Here is a 7114-nt window from a genome sequence, read left to right as displayed (position 1 = left end):
GAGAGAGAGAGGGGGGGAGATTGAGAGAGAGAGCGAGGGGGAGAGCCCCACCCTTAATCTACTTCCTCTGTTTGGGGTAATGGTCTATGAGTTTTATACTTCTTACATGGCTGACTCTTGATGAATTATTTCACATTTCACTTCCTTACCTTTTTAAAAGTGAATCTACATCAATAACGTTGAAGGAAAATTCACAGCTACAAATGAACAGTTCCCCCCCCCCTCAGACTCGAGAGGTGTGGAGCGTTTGGCTGCTTTAAAAAAAAGAGAAAAAGAAAAGTCCATTTCAAACTCCATCATCTAAGCGTTCGGCGGCATATCTGAGTGCACACGGGGGCCCGGCCCGGCGTTCTGATTCTCCACTTATTTAAATATGGACCGTCTTTAATTGAGCAGAAACCGCTGTGGAGAACAGTGCTGAACTAATACTGAGGCTGAAATATCATTACGCTGATGGAAGCCGGGCTCTCTGACTTTTATTGGCAGCTCCCGAGTTAAATGTGCGGTTCAATTCGGAGGCAAAGTAATCGACTTTGGGACAAAATGGTGTGGAAAATGACGCGTAGGCCCCCTTTTGCCTAAAGCCAAGCCCGGGTTGAACTCTATCAGTCAGGTGCACACCAACATTGGCATTTTCACAAATGTGATTCAGTCGACGATGCCGGAGAGCTGACGCACCGGACCGGTGGAAAAAGTGCTATTTCAAGCCACACAATCTGCTGCTGCTGCTGCCGAAAAAAATGTCTGTGTCATGTTGGAATAGAACAATGTTTTACATAGAAAAACCTGCAGCGTATCACAGCTTATTCAGGTCAAAAGGAGCCTGAACCTTGCAAGCATTTGACTCTGAATTTGAAATCTCTAACTCCCCCCCCCTCATTCAAGTCATCTCTCTCCCAGCCTGCAGAAGAACCAAAAAAATCATTCCTTTTTGTTTTCGAGATGAACACAAAATCCACGGCTACTCTACGCTAGTATTTTTGGCTCCGTGCTGCCAAAAGTTTGGACACAGCCATTTATAATTCTCTCTCTCTCTCTCTCTCTCTCTCTCTCTCTCTCTCTCTCTTGTGAAGGAAAGCAGCTTGCTTATTTTCCCCCCAAACAGACTCCATGAGATGCAGACCGGTCTGTGGTGTCATGTGGTGTTGCTCACAAAAAAACAAGAAAAAGAAGAAAAATCACATTATTTTTTAAGCAGCTCAAGCTTTAGCGAGCACCGGAGCCAAAATTAATCATCACAATAAGTCACAATTAAACAGCAATTATGTAAACGACCTTTTTTTTGTTGTTTTTTTGGCTTTGGGAGTGTCTCAACCCATACATCAGCCTTTCTAAAGCTGAGATTCAGAGTGTGTCTCCCCCAGCAGCGAGCCTGGAGGAGCAACAGTCACACCCACACACTTGTGTGCACACACACACACACACACACACACACACACACACACACACACACACACACACATACACTTGCAGAGCCACAGAGCAGATCAAGTGTGCCTGGAGAGCTGTATAGAGAGGCCAGTTTCCCTCATTAGACTGTGTGTGCACCACTCTTCCAAAAAAAAAAACCCCTCTCACTCTAATCACTGTCACCAGACCTCGGCTAAAAAACAGATAATTAACGGCGGGCCCTGCCTCAATCGGCTTCCATGCTAAACAACTCTGTGTACATATGTGTGCGCATGTGTGTGTGTGTGTGTGCGTGTTTTGTCTATTTGCAGTCTGTCGATGTAGAAGACCCCCCCCCCCCCCCTCCGTGGACCGCGGATGCTCAAGCCTTCCACAACGACGACTCCTCTCAGGCTTTGCATAAGCGCACAGAAGAACTATCGCACAACCACATAATGCAGACATTTCTTTTACAGAAGAAACATCCGGCTGAACCACGTTGGGCGTCTCCATCTTCAGTCGCTGGTTTGGTAACGCCCCCTCCCCTCCCCCCAAACCGTTTTGCACCAGGACTGCCCTTTTATTTCCCCTTCACCCATTTATTAAATGGAATGGACTTCTTAATCGTGTGCTTTGCAGAGCAGATTTATTTATGTTCCTTTCTTTTTCCTAAAGGCAGTTATTAATATCATAAATATTTGATGACACTTTGCATGACCCTGCAGAGAATGACACGGAGAGGTAATGAAGGTTAACGCTCGGGGTAGAGGCTGATTAAATAGCGACTGAGTGGCTAAAGCCCACCCAGGGCCGCTATAAACTTCCTAATAAAATGGACTAAATAAACATCCCGTCTACGGCGCCATTTCTGACCCGGACAACTTTAACAAGGTAATTCACACAAACACTTTTTTTTTTCCTGCAATCCCCTAGTGATGGCTAACCGTGTGAATGGTTTTGGTGTATTTGCCCCGGCAGTGCGATATCAGTCTTACCGCCTCCACCCTAAAAACATGGAAGTGAGTGGAGACTTCACGTGCGGCGCTCACGGCATTGAAAAAAGGACGTTTGTGTCTTTCCGCAAAGAAATGTCTTCGTTAGTCTGGATCATCAGCGGGTGAATCGAGTATCAGCGAGCTAACAGTCGAGAAACGGTTTAGGCAAAACGTTGCAAACATTCACTGGGTCGGCTTCTCAAATGTAACTTTTTTCAGGTCTTCTTGGTTTTCTTTGACAGTTTTGGATTGCTGGTTCAGCATTTGCCGAAATAACTACGTAATGATGCAGAATTCATGTTTTATTAGTTTTCTCCGCAAGACGACAAACAAATCACTTTTAAAATGCTTGTTTTGTCAATGGAGCTCGGATCGATCGGTGCTATGCTATGCTAACATTGTAGCAGCTCCAACAACACTCAATGTAACATCTTCTAGGCGTAAATACAGCAGCGTCGTTTTGATTGTTTGTACCACATGATTTATACACATAGTTTGGTCCGGTTTCTACTAATATGAGGAATCGTGGAGCTCTGGGTGAACACCTACGGCTACAGTATTTGTTTCCTGATTTAACAACGGCAGGACGTCGGTGATAACGGGAGGAGCATCTCAACGCTGATAGGCTATCTTGACACTCTTCAACTCACGCGAATGAGGCGAAATTTGCGCCATTTGCGCAGCGCGGTCTTTGGTGTGAACACGGCATAAGACAACATTGCTGCATGAGGTCCGTTGTTCTTAAATTTACCTCCATTGTATTGGGTTGGAGGCGGAAATCTTGGAGACATATCTTGAAAGCCAGACAAATAATCTGCATGGATAGATATCACTACAGGCAGAAGCCACTCTTTGAGATCAAACTGTTTTTGTTGATATATATATATATCTTCCAAAACCTTTCAATTGGTGTCATATAGTAATCCTCCTGTATTCTGTCAGCAGCACTTTGCCCTGCAAATTACCATCTTTCTCACAAAAGGGTTTTTTTGAGGAGAGGTTGTCCTTCTCAGGGCTCACTCAACAAATCAATTCTGCTTTTTGGCTCTCCACCAAGTGAAAAAATCCTCAATATTTGCAACACACGTCCTTCATCATTGAATTGTGCTGTTCATGGGTTTTTGAATAGGCTGTGTATCCCATTGTCTCACGAACGCCAGCAAAAGCAAACAGCTCCACAAAGCACCGATTACAGCATCAACTTCCTCTCCGATTCGACGCACAAGTACCACTGCGTTTGTGTCAAGACTGGGGAACATACGATGGTGCTTTGCAATTGTAATCAACGTGGTTTTTAAATGTTAAGTTGGCAAATTTGTAAATTCCGGCACTCATTTATTCAAGATGTGCAATTACTGGCAGCCCGATACCCCGAAAGGTAGAGAAAATGAAGGAAAACAGGAAGCGGATCAAAACCATCTCTTCTAGTAGACATCATTCAATCAGAGAGCTATCGAAATATTTAAAGAGCTCGAGCATACGACATTTATTGATTCTCCGAATGTGTCTCTATACATTCTGACGTGACTGACTATCTCAACAAAATGATTTGAAGCTGACCTGTATAATTTGACCTTGTCAGGAGCTGATCCCCCCCCCCCCCACACACACACACACACATTTCCTCATGCATGCTGTGTAATTGAGCCTTCGGGGAGAGCAGAAAGACTATCTGACTCTCGCCTCGTAAGGATCTCCATTGATGATCAGGACTGGTTACCAACCGTCTAATCGATAAGTGCAGATATGCGAGCAGATAGTCATGAATATGGGACGACAGTAACTCATCCAGCCTTCACAAGCGGTTTAATAACTGCAAAGATCACAGACTTATACATTAACAACACGGCTGAGGTTAAAGCTTTGCGCTGAACGATACACGTAATTAAATATGTTTCCTGGCATAAAAGGCTATTAACTCCCCCTTCAATTTATTTCCCAACAATGAAACGTACAACGTGGAGCGGCTGCATTTCAATCGACGGTCAGAGACCAAGTCAGAAGCGGAGCAGGCTTTTTCTGCATTTAAATTACAGGAATTTTCCTCTGAAAGCCACAGGCACATCCAAAATGAAAGTTGCATTAATCTAGAGAGTTTAAATTACTTTTTTTTTTGTGATGTAGCTTTTGTAATCTGTCTGTGTGCTGCGAATACCTTCGCTTTGATGGTGCTTATAGGTGAAGCAGCGCGGTCAGTGGAGTTTCACTTTCTTATGTAGGACACTGAATCACTTCAACTCTAACTCATCAGCCTGCTCCAGTAATCCTCGCATGGGAAGAAGAAGAAGGCGTCTACAGAGGAGGAAGGGAGAGATAATTTTCTTGTTTACCTTGATTTAACATTGTGTGTGTGTGTGTGTGTGTGTGTGTGTGTGTGTGTGTGTGTGTGTGTGTGTGTGTTAAACCACAAGGGTTCAGTAAATTTGCCGAGGCCAGACACAGAAGGAAGTGAGTCTCCAGCTTTTCATTCACTTTTGCTGACACATCGGCAACCAGAGGCTCGTTGGGCCTCGAGAGCCACCGACGTGTCACTTCACATCTCCAGCGGTCGAGATCAATCCCTGGTTCGGATTCAGCAGCGATGGAAAGCGGGAAATATTTGTCACCTACGGCGGCTCAATATGCCAGAAAACCATTCGAATTATAAATAGAAGATGGCGAGAAACAGGACGAAACAACTCCCATTTTCAAGCCCTATTGATCCACGTTAAACCACATCATGAAAATGCAAGTACCGTAGTTCTCACCCCGGGAGTTTGTAGTCCAACAACCAATCTAATATACTGCGGGGGTGTTTAACATACATATCTTTTCATTTTCTACATTTGCTCATCAGATTTGGGAGAGCAAAGTGAGGCACCGCACAATATCCAGGGCCTCGCAAATGTAATATAACCTGGATTCCAATGGGGGCTGGTGAGATGCAGCCGTGGCATTAGGGCCAATGGGAGCTCTTTAAATGAGAGAGTGGCTGTAAAAACCACATCTACACCCCCCCCCCCCCCTTCTCTCTCTCGCTAGCATTACCAGCGGAGCTGATGACAAGTGGCGAGCAGCCCCTCCAGTGCCGTTAATACGGCGCGAGCATTCTCCGGGGGAAATGCAATCTGTGTCCTCTGTGCAGATCCACTGTCTGCACTTCCCCTGCATGTGAGCCGGCTATCACATTATACTCCCCGCTCTCGAAATGGGAGAAGGAAATGGGAAATCGCCTCGGCCAGAAGATGAACCGGGAACATAATCAAAAAATAGTGTGCAGCAAACGGCGCGGATCAGCCCCGGCACGCACACCTCCCCCCCCTTTAGCTGAGCGCTAAACAATAAGCAGAGGGGGATTCTTGTGCCATTGAGAGGAAAGTACGCCCCCCCCCCCCTTCTTTCTTTCTTTTTTTTATACCCCGCATTCTTCTATTGGCTTATAGCAGCTTATGCGTTTAAGATGGGAGATAAGAACAGGGACGTTCCCCCTCATCTTGAGATCCAGCATGCCTTTAGTGCCGATAAAAACAGACAAAAGACCTCGCAACGGGAGGCGCAGTGTGAGGAACATTATTCAGTTGACCTTGCTTATTGCCGGGGCGAATCTTCATCTGACGCAAACAAAAAAACATGAAAATGCGATGTTGACTTGTGGCGTGAAAGTGAATCCATTACAGCGGGAGGAAAATGTGCCCCCGCCACATCGTAAAGTATGAAACACTTTTGCTGGACTGTTTTTGTTTGCATTCTGTGCACTAAATACAAGACAAAGCTCAAACCAAACAGCAGACATTAAGACACACACTGCACATGTCTCAGAAAAACACTTCTTCAACTGTTAGTGTGCCTGCGTGCTAAGAGACAAAGACACTTGAGCAGTGGATGGATTGGTGAGTACGGTTGTGGATCTGTGTGTGGAAGTCAAGTCACTGCGTGTGCTTGAAGTAAATGCCGGACACGTGTGTGTGTGTGTGTGTGTGTGTGTGTGTGTGTGTGTGTGTGTGTGAGAGTGAGACAGCATTAAGCCTGAGTGAGAGGTGAAAGGACTGCTGTACTCACAGTTGTGCTCTTGTTTCCCTGTGGTCTGTCGGCGTGTCAGAGTTTCATCCTCTCAGCGTCTCTCCCTGGGCTGGGCTTCCTCTTCCTCTTCTGACCAAAAGGTGTGAGGAGGAGGAGGAGGAGGAGGAGGAGGAGGGGATGCACGGATTGAACGTAAAGGAATGAAAACCAGAGTGAGAGAGAAAGAGAGAGGAGGGAGTGCGAGTTAGTGAGAGAGAGAGAGAGAGAGAGAGAGAGAGAGAGAGAGAGAGAGAGAGAAAGAGAGACAGCACTGTGGATGGAGGGAGGGCGAGCGGTGGCCTGCGATTGGCCTGTCAGTCCGGGAGAGGGAGCGTCGGTCTCGGGGCTGCCTGCAACCCCCCCCGGTCGGTCTGCGGCGTCTTCGCTTAAAAAAAAAAAACGCCTTTCGAGAACCGGTCGCGCGGATTCCTTACAGGCGCACACGCTTGCTGGCTGACTCACACGGAGAGAGAGAGGGAGAGAGAGAGGGAGAGAGAGAGTGAGAGAGGGAGAGAGGGAGAGAGAGAGAGAGAGGGAGAGAGAGAGAGAGGGAGAGAGAGAGAGAGACGGAGAGAGAGAGTGAGAGAGGGAGAGAGAGGGAGAGAGAGACGGAGAGAGAGAGTGAGAGAGAGAGAGAGAGAGGAGGAGGGAGGGATGATAGAGTGAGGCAGACAGATTCAGAGGGCCGATGA

At 46.5% G+C, this 7114-nt stretch overlaps 1 long non-coding RNA gene across 1 annotated transcript in view; it reads right to left on the bottom strand.

Annotated features, from left to right (window-relative positions):
- LOC116391390 (uncharacterized) overlaps positions 1-6867 on the bottom strand; it is a 102022-nt gene extending 95155 nt beyond the window's left edge. Inside the window, exon 1 of the long non-coding RNA XR_004213241.1 lies at positions 6423-6867. This is a non-coding gene — a long non-coding RNA (uncharacterized LOC116391390). The remainder of the gene's footprint in view (positions 1-6422) is intronic.
- Between the last annotated feature and the right edge of the window lie 247 nt (positions 6868-7114).

Source organism: Anarrhichthys ocellatus, unplaced genomic scaffold, assembly GCF_004355925.1.
Source record: "Anarrhichthys ocellatus isolate YVR2014 unplaced genomic scaffold, GSC_Weel_1.0 scaffold26, whole genome shotgun sequence".
Taxonomy (NCBI): Eukaryota; Metazoa; Chordata; class Actinopteri; order Perciformes; family Anarhichadidae; genus Anarrhichthys; species Anarrhichthys ocellatus.
Note: the sequence above shows the minus strand (reverse complement) of the source record. Positions and strands in the feature narration are given on the sequence as shown.